This window comes from Phyllostomus discolor, chromosome 1 (genome assembly GCF_004126475.2).
Source record: "Phyllostomus discolor isolate MPI-MPIP mPhyDis1 chromosome 1, mPhyDis1.pri.v3, whole genome shotgun sequence".
Taxonomy (NCBI): Eukaryota; Metazoa; Chordata; class Mammalia; order Chiroptera; family Phyllostomidae; genus Phyllostomus; species Phyllostomus discolor.
Window position 1 is genome coordinate 116,120,037 of NC_040903.2, and position 13,224 is coordinate 116,133,260.

The window sequence follows — 13,224 nt, forward strand, 5'->3', positions numbered from 1 at the left end:
ATCCACAAAGAGCAGAGGGATATTCCTCACTGAATTTTAAGAGACAAATGGAGGCAAATAAAGTTGCTTTCTACTTATAGTCAAGAAATGCACTTATACCAAATACACTACCTAGCTTGCTTAAATGAGTTTAAGCCAGCTGGTCCAGACAAGTGCTCTCCCAGATGACCACAAGGGTCACCTATAAAATCTTTGAGTTATCCTAGACAGAGTAGCCAAAAAATAAACATGGAATATGTAGTCCTGATTTTAAAATGAGGGAATAGGTGAAATTTACAATTTGATTGATGAGTACCACCAGTGCCAACAACAGTCTAGATGGGATTATTAAACAGGTGGTTTACAAAGGAAGTGACGTTTGCCAGGAACCAGTGCTACCTCACTGGGTGTAAAGTTATTTCTCTTGTGTGTGAATTATTAGATTAATGGATTGAAGGGGTATCATGGGCTCAGTGTCTTATTTCCATGAGGCCTTTTACTAAATCCTTCATGACACTCTTGTGCAAAGGTGAAAACATGTTAGTGGGGACTAGGAGGTAGATTTATAGTTGGTTGGACAGAGGTTCTCTGGGAGTGTTGGTTAATGAGTCCTTGTCACCATGGTGGCGAGTGTGTGATGGCATTCCAGGGGGTTTTGCTCTGGTTCTGTGCAGGTTAATATTTTTTGTTAATAACTTGAAAGATGAAACTGAAGCCAATTTTATCAAAAAGTGTGGAAGACACTAAGACAGAGAGATAGTGAACACATGTGAATGATTATAAATTTTAAAAAATTTGCAGTCATATCTGCTGACACATTTTGACAAGAAAGGTTGAAAAATCTGCCATCAGAACAAGGAATGCTTACATCTGATCCAAGCACAGTGTTTCACCCTCAGACAAATGCCAACTTGCACAGCCCACTGACACTGCAGGCCCCCTTGGTTACATAGCTCTCTATGCCACCATCCCCAGGGTCAGCCTCTACCTTATTCTCTTGGTTAATTGTAGCAACACCCCTGCTCCTCCCCACAAACAGGTCCCAACGTTGCCAGGCAAACCCCACTGCAGCCCTTGAGCTCCTCAAGAACTTCCCCAGCTTAGGTCCCTGCCCTGGCTCATGATTTTAACTTCCTGAGCATCCTGCCAGCTCACGGCCCATTATCAGTGCCCCCAGAGCTCTGAGAACAGGGCTGGAATTCCTTTCCCTCTTTCTACTAAGAGTCTACTTGTTCCAACATCCATATACATAAGTATATGTGCTTCCCATCATATGAAATCTCACAGGGATGAATGTCAAGTCTGTGTTATTTAAAATTCAGTTACACCAGTATAGAATGGGGGAGTCTTGTCTTCACAACAGTCTATATTAAGACTTTGGGCCAATTTGCTAAAGACCAATTAACCTAAAGTCAATTTACTTACAGTCCTGGCTCTGGAAAATTTATATCTTAAGAGCACTTTTTTGGCACTTCTGAATAAATCACTCTATCTCTATAAAGCATTTAAAATGCTGGATGACTCCTCCAATTTTACTTTTAAAAATATTTTATGAATTAGCATTTTAAGGCATTTCTACTTTGATTTTACATTTTTGTAAGTTATTTTTAAACTTACAGTGTATCGCTTAGAAATTTCTAATAAAGTCCAACTCCTGCCCTAGAGAAACCAGTATATTTTTATATAAATATAAACAAAAAAGTTTATTCCAGTTTTATTTACTTTTTTTTAAAAGATTTTATTTATTTATTTTTAGAGAGGAAAGGGAGGGAGAAAGAGAGAGAGACATCAATGTGCGGTTGCTGGGGGCCGTGGCCTGCAACCCAGGCATGTACCCTGACTGGGAATCGAACCTGCGACACTTTGGTTCGCAGCCCGCGCTCAATCCACTGAACTACGCCAGCCAGGGCCAGTTTTATTTACTTTTAAAATATATTTTGGTAATTATTCTATTATAGTTGTCCCGCATTTTTTCTCCCCTTTATTCCCCTCCACCCTACATCTACCCCTCCCACCAGCATCCCACCCCCCCCATCCCCCACTTTGTTCATGTCCGTGGGTTACACATATAAGTCCTTTGGTTTCTTCCCTTCCCATATGATTCTTAACTTCTCCCTGTCTGTTTTGTACCTACCATTTATGCTTCTTATTCCGTGTACATTTTGTCCCATTCTCCCACCACTCCTTCCCCACTAAAACTCTCCTAGTGATCTCCATTTCTGTGGTTCTGTTCATGTTCTAGTTATTGGCTTAGTTTGTTTTTGTTTTTTAGGTTCAGTTGTTGATAGTTATGAGTCTGTTGTCATTTTACTATTCATATTTTTGATCTTCTTCTTTTTCTTAGATAAATCCCTTTAACATTTCATATAATAAGGACTTGGTGATGATGAACTCCTTTAACTTGATCTTATCTGAGAAGCACTTTATCTGCCCTTCCATTCTAAATGAGAGCTTTGCTGGATAGAGTAATATTGGATGTAGGTCCTTGCCTTTCATGACTTGGAATACTTCTTTCCAGCCCCTTCTTGCCTGTAGAGTTCCTTTTGAAAAATCAGCTGGTAGTCTTATGGGAACTCCTTTGTAGGGAACTGCCTCCTTTTCTTTTTCTGCTTTTAAGATTCTCTTCTTATCTTTGACCTTGGGTAATGTAATTATGATGTTCCTTGGTGTGTGCTTCCTTGGGTCCAACTTCTTTGGGACTCTCTGAGCTTCCTGGACTTCCTGGAAGTCTATCTATTTCCTTTGCCAGACTAGAGAAGTTTTCCTTCATTATATTTTCAAATAACTTTTCAATTTCTTGCTCTTCCTCTTCTCCTTCTGGCACCCCCATGATTCAGATGTTGGAACATTTAAAGTTGTCCCAGAGGTTCCTAATCCTTTTCTCATTTTTTTTTTTGAATTCCTGTTTCTTCATTCTATTCTGGTTGAATGCTTACTTCTTCCTCCTATTCCAAATTGCTGATTTGAGTCCCAGTTTTCTTCCCGTCACTGTTGGTTCCCTGTATATTTGTTTTATTGCACTTTGCATAGCCTTCAGTTTTTCCTCTATTTTGCAACCATACTAAACCAATTCTGTGAGCATTTTACCAGTGTTTTGAACTCTGCATCTGATAGGTTAGCTATCTCTTCATTGCTCAGTTCTATTTTTGGAACTTTGATCTGTTCTCTCATTTGGGCCATATTTTTTTGTCTCTGCCTACCTGTTAGGGGTGGAGCCTTAGGTATTTGCCAGAGCTGGGCAACCCACATCACTGTGTTGTGGCATTGTATGTGGCGGAAGGATCTGAAAGGGAATAATGCCACTTGCTGGGATCTCTGCCAGCTTTCAGTCACTTCCCCCACTTCCTGAAAGCAAATTGGGCCCTTCTGATGCTGATTCTTAGGTGTGTGGACTTATATATACATTCCTAGACCCTATGGATCTCACCAACAAACTCTCCTGTGAGGCTGGGAGTTTCTCCCACCACTGTAACCCCCACAGGTATTCCAGTCAGACTTTTTTTTGAGACTTTATTGACCAGTTGTGCAGTCTATCTCACTCCCCAGTTATTCTTCCCAGTTTATCCACATGCAGGTGGGATCGCTCACTCTGCCAGTCACTGCCTCACTTTCCCTTGTCCTCCAGCTGCTGCTTTGCCACATGTCCTCTCCTCCCTGGCTGCCTGTCTCCACCCCTCCTACCAGTCTGAATGAATATTTCCTCTTTAACTCCTTGGTTGTTGCACTTCCATACAGTTTGATTTTCTGGCAGTTCTGATTGGGTTTTGTTTTTAAATTTGTTGTTTTTCTTCTTTTGGTTGTGCGAAGAGGCACAGTGTGTCTACCTATACCTCCATCTTGGCCAGAAGTCCCAGTTTTATTTATTTGTTATGGGACACACATCCTTCAACTTATGTAGTAAATGTTACAATTATTGAAGCAAAGAGATTACAGTGGAAGTTCACCTTACACATAAACCAATAATCAACTTTTAATGTTCTATTACAGTAAAACATGTTAATAATTACCTATGAATATTTCCTACAATTTGATATTTTTGTAACTCAATGGACAAGAAATGCTTAAAAATTTCATTATGCCTCTCTGATTAAACAGATTTTCTCTGTGTGGTGTTGATTATTATGTTAGTATGACTATTACTATAGTGATTATTGTATTGGTCTCAAATATTTTGCTACATTTTATTAGGTCCTCCATCAAGCCACACTTTTTCTAACTATCTTTTACAAAGGATATGAACAGCCAAGTCACAGGTGAAGAAGTAGACATGGCTCATAAACATTATAAATGTGGGTAAAGTTTTTCAACCTCAGTCATAATTTTTTAAAAAATAAAATAAAATGCCACTTTTTTTTATCAGACTGGCAAAGATAAAGAACCAAACACTGGAAATCAGACAAATGGCCATCAACAGATAAACAAACAAGTTTGTTGCATTTGTACAATGGATCACTCTTCAACAACAGACAGGACGTGACTACTGACACATGCGGCAACATGGACCAACCTCAAAAAATGTTACATTTAGCAAAACAAGCCAGGGAATGTATAGATATGATTCCATTTATATGAAGCTCAAGAATAGGCAAAACTTAAAATATGGTGAAAGAGTTGGCATGGTTCTTATCCAGGAGTAGGGACTGACTGGGAAGAAGCACAGAGGAATTTCCTGGGGTAGGAGTGTTCTATGTCTTGATCTAGGAAGTGGCCACATGTTCCAAAAGTTATCCAGCTCCACTCTTAAGATTTTTGCATTTTATTATATGTAAATTAAGCTCTTACTAAATTATTGTTTAAAATTTTTTATAATTCACATAAGCTTCCACTCAGAAACACACCAAGTTTGAAAGCTTTTACCTCTGGTTTGCAGTTTAGTTAAATTTTTACAACTTTGGGGGATATGTTTGAATTTTGAAGGGAAATTACCACATATTCAGGTTGGTACATATTTAAGGAGCTCACTTCATGTGAATAGCAGATGTGTGCTAAATCTCTCAGCATACTCTACTCCATTAACATTGAATTTTCCGAACATCTAATTGGTAAGTTCATTCTGGGTGATGAATCCCAAACACACATACATCAGCACATGGTGTTCTGGGTTCAGGAAATTGTGGATATTTGCATCTGGGCTTGAGCCACAAGCACTTTTCCCTAGGTTTTCCTCAGTCTCCATGCCCTTGCCAAAATGGACAGTTCTGACCCACCCACACCCCATGCTAATCCTAATGAATGATTGGAGCAATCTTAGCTCCTTGGGCAGGCTTTGAGTAACTATAACTTCCTTTAGGTTGCCATGGTAATGTAGTGGTTGAATCCCTTGAATCATCTCTCGGGTTGACTTGATTTGCTACTTGGCTTGATGAGCTCAGGGAGTAGGCTCTACAAGCCCTACCTTGATGCCCAGCCAAGGCACCCAACTTCTCCCAGGAAGAAAGAAACTTGTATAAGCAGCAGTCTAGTTCCCCGTCCATCCTCCATAACCATGATGCCCAATGTAGCCCACATGTAAGTAAAATCAGAATATTCCTCTGTAAATATTCACTTGATGCTTTGTTGATACATGTATAATGTTGCTATGGATAGTGCTTGGTAAAATCCCCAACTGAAGCCTAGACCCCTCCATTCTGGCCATGTAACATCTTTTTCTTGCTTAAGGGAAGGAAAAATATTACTATATTATGTCCACTGTTCATGGGCAAGGTAGGCTGAGTCACTGTGCTCCCCCTATAAGATATCTGCCTGGAAACCCTGAGGAGAATGAGCACTAATCCCTTTGTTAGAGACTCTTTGGTTAAGGAATCCTATTTGCTTTCTCTTTTGCTCCATAAATAGAGTAGGAAGAATTGTGTTCCTTTGTGTCCAGAATAAGGCAGGCAAGAGGAATAAACAGATTTCCTCCTGGGCCATAATATCTGTTCTAGAAAGAATGAAAGAAATAAGTATTCACTCTCCCTTTTCTGGAAGAGTTGCTCAGCTCAAACAGAGAGTGAAAAGCAGTATGGATAATGCTTGTATTGTCCTTCCTCCTCCTCTTTCTTCCTACTCCCTCTTCCTTCTCCTTCTCCCTTCTTCCTCCTCCCTTCTTCCTTCTCCTTCTTCTTCTCTCTGTCTTTGATGTTGCATTTGGTATAGATTAAAGAGCTTGCCCAGTCTCTCAAAGCTCAAAGTTCATCTTGGCTTCAAGGAAGAAAGCCCCCAAGTTTGGCAGGCCCTGAAATAGATGTCTGTAGCATTTTAGCTAATAAAGCAACTAGGCTCCAGGTGAGCAAGATGGCATGTTGGAAAGATCAAAAACACAGTCTGACTGACCAAGAATTGAATCCTGACAGCTGTTTTACCTTTTTAGGCTTCAGTGTCCTCATCTGTAAACTATAACTAATAACTACTTCACCAGGTACGAGTTGAATGAAATAATATGTGTAAAGTCCCCGATACATAATAGTCTTTATGTTATTGTTACTCTCAAAATAAAAATACACAGGAGGTGCATCCTGTTGTGGGAGTTTAGGGTTTTATGAGTAAATACAGGGGCTTCTGGCCAAGATGGAGGCATAGATAGACGTAGCGTGCCTCCTCACACAACCAAAATAGGGACAGCAACAGTTTAGAAACAAAAACAACCAGTACTGACAGAAAATTGAACTGTATGGAAGTCCAACAACCAAGGAGTTAAAGTAGACACATTCATCCAGACCCGAAGTAGGAGTAGAGTCGGGAAGCTGAGTGAACAGAGATAATGGCAAAAATAGCAGTGGCTGGCGGACCCCGGGTGTGCAAGGCAGCAGCTGGCAGACCCAGCAAGGTGGCAGATTGTGGAGGGACATGGTGCACAAGACAGCTGGTAGACCAGGCAGTCCCACATTCATGTATAGATAAACCAGGAAAAACTGGGGAGCAAGACAGACCATGCAACCCAGCGTCCCAGTGCAGGAAAATAAAGCCTCAAAACACCAATTGAAAATACGTGTGGGGGTTGAGGGGCCTGGAGGAACTTCCAGCCTCACAAGAGAGTTCATTGGAGAGACCCACAGGGCCCTAAAATGTACACAAACCCACCCACATAGGGATCAGCACCAGAAGGGCCCAATTTGCTTGGGGGAAGCAGGGGAAGGGACTGAAACCCAGAAGAGAGTGGAGCAAGTGCCATTGTTCCCTCTCAGACCCCTGCCCCACATACAGAGCTACAACTCAGCAACCTGGGTTGCCCTACCCGGGTGAACACCTAAGACTCACCCCTCACTATGTAACAGGCACGTCAAGACAAAAAAAAATGGCCCAAATGAAAGAATAGATCAGAGCTCCACAAAAAATACAACTAAGCAATGAAGAGATAGCCAACCTATCAGGTGCACAGTTCAAAACACTGGTAATCAGGATGCTCACAGAATTGGTTGAATTTGCTCACAAATTAGGTGAAAAAATGAAGGCTAGGCTAAGGGAAATAAAGGAAAATGTACAAAGAACCAATAGTGATGGGAAGGAAACTGGAACTCAAATCAATGGTGTGAACCAGAAGGAAGAAAGAAACATCCAATCAGAAAAGAATGAAGAAACAAGAATTCAAAAAATTAGGAGAGGCTTAGGAACCTCCAGGACATTTTTAAATGTTCCAACATCTGAATTATATGGGTACCAGAAGGAGAAGAGGACGAGCAACAAGTGGAAGAGATAACTGAACAAATAATAAAGGAGAACTTCCCCAATATGGCAAAGGAAATAGACTTCCAGGAAGTCCAGGAAGCTCAGAGAGTCCCAAAGAACTTGGACCCAAGGAGGAACACACCAAGGCACATCATAATTACATTACCCAAGATTAAAATGAAGAAGAGAATCTTAGAAGCAGCAAGAGACAAGGGTGCAGTTACCTACAGTGGAGTTCCCATCAGACTGTCAGCTGATTTCTCAAAAGAGACCTTGCAGGCAAGAAAGGTCTGGAAAGAAGTATTCCAAGTCATGAAAGGCAAGGACCTACATCCCAGATTGCTCTATCCAGCAAAGCTTTCATTTAGAATGGAAGGCCAGATACAGTGCTCCCAGGTAAGAACAAGTTAAAGGAGCTCATCATCACCAAGCCCTTATTATATGAAATGTTAAAGGGATTTATCTAAGAAAAAGAAGATGAAAAACATGCACAGTAAAATGACAGCAAATTCACAATTATTAACAACCACACCTAAAACAAAAACAAAAACAAACTAAGCAAACAACTAGAGCGGGAACAGAACCACAGAAATGGAGATCACATGGAGGGTTAGCAACACAAGAGTGAGAGGAGGAGAGAGGGGGGGAAAGGTAGAATAAGTAGCATAGATGGTAGGTAGAAAATGGACAGGGGGCGGGTAAGAATAGTATGGAAAATGTAAAAGCTAAAGAGCTTATAAATATGACCCATGGACATGAACTAAATGGGGGGAATGTGGGTGGGAGGGGGTGTGCAGGGTGGAGGGGAGTGAAGGGGGGAAATGGGACAACTGTAATAGCATAATCAATAAAATATATTCTTAAAAAGGTAAAAGAAGAGTAAATACATAGTGAGAAATAGTCAATAACAAAATGTCAGGACATGAAGATGTCTGGAAATTTTGAACTATGAGTAATAGTTGAGGAAATTGAAGTTGTTTTACCTGGGAAAGAAAGAATCGTCAAATATTTGAAGAACTATATTGTATCCCAATAGGGGCTAAAAGGCCACCTGACAGGGATTTCCTATTCTGGATGGTACCTTTGAACTCTAAATGATTTTCTGGGACCCCAAGGGCTCTGCCCTGAAAGCAACAGAAATTGGAGGGTGAGGCCGTGGCTCAGGATTGGCAGCTGATGACATCCAGGCACACTGGTTGGAGGATGCTGAGCAGACACAAGCCTGGCCCTCTGGCTGGGCCAGAAGGACCTGGAACCCAGAATACCCCAGGGAAGTGAGCAGGTAGTGATCTATCCCAGTTGGACCATAAGAAGCCTTTGGGCAGGTCCTAATGCTATTCCTAGTATTCTGTCCACTTAAGAGAGAGGCCACCTCAGGTCACAGAAGCCCTCCTCCTGGGTGGAGTACAGTTTGTTTCCTTGTAGTCTAGCCAGGAAGCATCAAGCCGGGTGGTCAAGAGGCTGGCCGCCCTGGCTAGGAGGCTGAATGACTAGCCAACTGGTGCATCTCCAGAGAGCAGGCTGACTGGCTTTGACAGGCCAGCTCTTCAGTGGCTGTTGCTGCCTGCAGAGCGTCCCCCTATTGCCAGCTGATTTTCTCATTGCTAGGCTTGTAAATGGCGTGATTTATGACTGTGCTCATACATGCTTTCCCTTCCAGGCTGGAAAGTGAATAATGAATTAATCACTCTGCCTTGGGTTCAATACAGAGCTGAGTGTTTGCAGATCTTTATTGTCCTGTGCAAGCCAAGTCGAATTGTTCAATTTACACTCCTAATCCATCTGAGTTTGTGCACTTTAGCCTGTTCCAGGGGAGCTGCGGCCTCACGGCTTCTTAGTCTCTGAGGAAGCCTCACTTGCCCCTCCCTCTAAGAGGGAATGCCAAAGACTTCTGGGTACTCAGAGCCGCCAAGCCACTTCCTCAGAGACTGCTCTATGGGATGCCTCCTGTCTTGAATGGGGCCATGTAAAGCATTTCTCAGCAGCACAAGAATAGCTGAACTTCCTGATACCAGCCAATGTGTGTGGCACATAGAAGGCACATGGAAAATGTTTGTTGAGTGAATGACCCTAGCTCTGCAGACACAGATGTTTATAAAAACTAAGGGCTTGCAGTCATGATTGCAGTAGTTTCTCTTTTCCCTTGTTTTGGTTCAGCAAGGCTTTGGGAAAAGAGTTTTTACTAGGTCTCAGTTCTAATGAGATCTGAGCAATGAGATGGGGCAGATTTTTTCTCAGGTTCACTGGGAAACAGTGAGAGGTGAAGCCTGCATTTGAGGATCTGGAGCTTTCCCAGCTTGGCCATTTTTCTTCACCTCCCGAAAACCAAAGCCATAGCAGTTGCCTTTTACCCAGTCCTAGAATATGAAAAGCAGTGGATCTCAGAAATGGATGGAGAAAGCTGACCCGGGCTCACCCTGATGGGCTCCAGGAAGGGGCATATCTAGTCTTGGGTATGCTCTCCTAGACCCAGAGAAGCTGAGATGCTGCCTTGCCCACCTCATCATCCAGCTTCCCTACTGCACAACTCTGGGCTTGCAGTCCAGCAGGACGCTCACACCTGAGCCTCTCAAGTTTTCTTCACATTGTTGTTATCTGAGACCTTGCCTCCACCCTTGCTGCTTGCTGGGGTACCTCCCCCCCCCCCACTCTGTCAGACCTGCCACTAAAGCTGTCCCCCATGAAACATTTCCAGGCCTCTTCACATTAGTGTAGCCAAATATTGTTGTTACCACATTTAATTCCTCTCTGACTTTGACCCTCTTCTTGTGCCCTGGTCAGCTGAACATGGCTTCTGCATTCTCACTCTAGTCACTGGTGAAATGTGAGGAGAAGAAAGAGCTGAGGGCAAACCCCATACCTGCCATCAGGCACTTCCTTACAGACCAGATACAACTGCTTTCTTTTATCCACTATACAACCATCTACAGAGCCCCTATTCTGCCAGGTACTGGGGTTGCAACAATGAACACAACCTTACCTCTTCTTGTTTCTCTCCTCCATCATCCATCCACATCAACTCTTCATAGTGCCCTCAAGCCCACCATGTTTCCTACTGCCCAAGGGACTTGGTATATGTTCTTCTCTACTCCTGGAATGTTCATACTCTCTTTCTCTTCTAGCTTATTCATTCTAATCTTTCAGAGCTCAACTTAAACACCAATTCTTCAAGGGGGGCTATCCTAGAACCATCACCAGCACCACTGCCCCATTCTTTTGCCCCTTGACCTAACTGTTTTCTCTGAAATTCTAATCACAATTGTAATTACAATGATTAATTATGTAGTTAATTGTTTAATATTTATCCCACCCATAAATGTAACCTGACTGCCCTATTTTCATTGCCTAGACAAAACTTTACTTGGCCTATCTCCTATATTAAGTGTTTTTCTCAAATGTTCAGTGATCCTTCACTTGTTGCTCCAAACAGGTTGCCCAGGGCCAGTCACAGACAGCATCTGACTCTGGTCTGAACCAGAGTCCCTTCCAAGAGGCCCAGAACAAATACACGCAGTGGCCAGCTTCATAAAAAAATGGAGCAGAATCAATAAGCTTCACAAGTAGTATATCCAAAGGGAGATCTGGGCAGACACCTAACCCTGCTGAGGCAAATTTCACTTTATATGGTCAGCGTCTGTACAGCAGCTCACATGCCATGATTGGGGTTCAGCCTCATAGTCAGCCAGCCTGAGGGTCAATCCAATGAATAAAAGAGCCAATTGCAATTGAGACTCAAGTATAACAGGAAGGGACACATAACCAACACAAGGACCATTCCTGGAGCACCCAGCTCAGGTGATCAGGAGATTGCACTACTGGACCCCAAAGGAAACCTACTACATAAGGCCATCCCATGAAGACTGCAAGTCACAGCAGATCTATGTAATACATAGAAACAGACACAAAGAGGCAGTCAAAGTGGGGAAAGGAAGAAACAGGCTGCAAATGAAAGAACAGGAAGAAGTATAAGAGAAAAGGAGCTAAATGGAGGCAAGCAATTTATCAGATATAGAGTTCTAAGTAATGGTTATAATGATGCTCAAAAGTTTGAAAAGGCATATAGAAAACTTAAAAAATGACCTCTCAGAAATTAACACAATATCTGAAATGAAGAATACACTGAAAGGAATAAACAGTAGGGTGGATAAAGCAGAGGATCAAATCAGCATTTGCAAGACAAGGTAAAAGGAAAACCACTTAATCAGAGAAGCAAAAATAAAAAATAATTTTTTAAATGAGGATAGTTTAAGAATCCTTTGTGACAACATGAGGCATAACAACATCCACATCATAGGGATACCAGAAGGAGAAGAAAGAGAGCAAGAGATTGAGAATCTATTTAAAGAAATAATGAACAGAACATCCCTAATATGTTGAAAGAAAAAGACTCACAAGTCCAGGAAGCATAGACTCCCAGACAAGATGGATCCAAAGAAGCCCACACCAAGATAGATCATAATTAAAATGGCAAAAGTTAAAGACAAAGAGAGAACTTTTGTTTTAAAGACTTCATTTATTTATTTTTAGAGAGAGAGGAAAGGAAGAAGAAAGAGAGGGAGAGACACATCAATGTGTGGTTGCTTCTCATGTGTCATCCACTGGGGACCTGACTCACAACCCAGGCTGTGACCTGACTGGGAATCAAACCAGAGACCCTTTGTTTTGCAGGCCAGAGCTCAATCTACTGAGCTACACCAGCCAGGACAAAGAGGGAATCTTAAAAGCAGTGGAAGAAACACAGTTAGTTACCTACAGAGGAGCTCCCATATGACTGTCAGACGATTTCTCAATAGAAACATTTCAGGACAGAAGGGATTGGCATGAAATATTCAAAGTGATGAAAAGTAAGGACCTACAACCAAGATTATTTTACCCAGGAAGGCTATCATTTAAAATTAAAGGAGAAATAAATAGCTTCTGAGACAAGAAAAAGCTAAATGAGTTTGTTACCACCAAACTGGTATTATAGGAAATGTTAAAGAGCCTATAAGAAAATAGAGAAGAAGGATAAGGAGGAGAAAGAGAAGAAAAATCAAGGAAGAAATCAAAAAGTGTCTGAAACTAATGAAAATGAGGACACAAATCCAAAATCAATGGGACACAGCAGAAATAGTCCTAAGAGGAGAATTCATAGCATTAAAAGGCTATCTTAAGAAATAAGAATATCTCAAATAAACAATATAAATTTGCACTTAAAGGAACTAAAAAAAATGAAGCTCGAAGTGAGGAGAAAGAAGGAAATAATATAGATGAGAGCAGAAATAAACAAAATAGAGTCTTAAAAAAATACAAAAGATCAAGAAAGAGGAGGCAGAGTAAACCCACCCCATATACATCTTAGCCCAAGCCCTTTGCCTAGTCTGTCTTGTGAATGGGGGGACATGGAAAAAAATACAAAAGATCAATGAAACCAAAAGCTAGTTCTTTAAAAAGATAAACAAAATTGACATTTTAAACCAGACTCATCAAGAAAAATATGACCCAATTAAGTAAAATCAGAAGTAAAAGGAAAGAAATGATGAACACAAAATAATGCAAAGGACTGCAAGAAAATATATAAACAACACTTTGCAAACAAATTGGAAAATCTGTAAGAAATGG

At 41.4% G+C, this 13,224-nt stretch overlaps 1 pseudogene; it reads left to right on the forward strand.

The window, feature by feature from the left end:
* The first annotated feature begins 12,895 nt into the window (after positions 1–12,895).
* On the forward strand, positions 12,896–13,008 carry LOC114493703 (annotated as a pseudogene).
* The last annotated feature ends 216 nt before the right edge of the window (positions 13,009–13,224 follow it).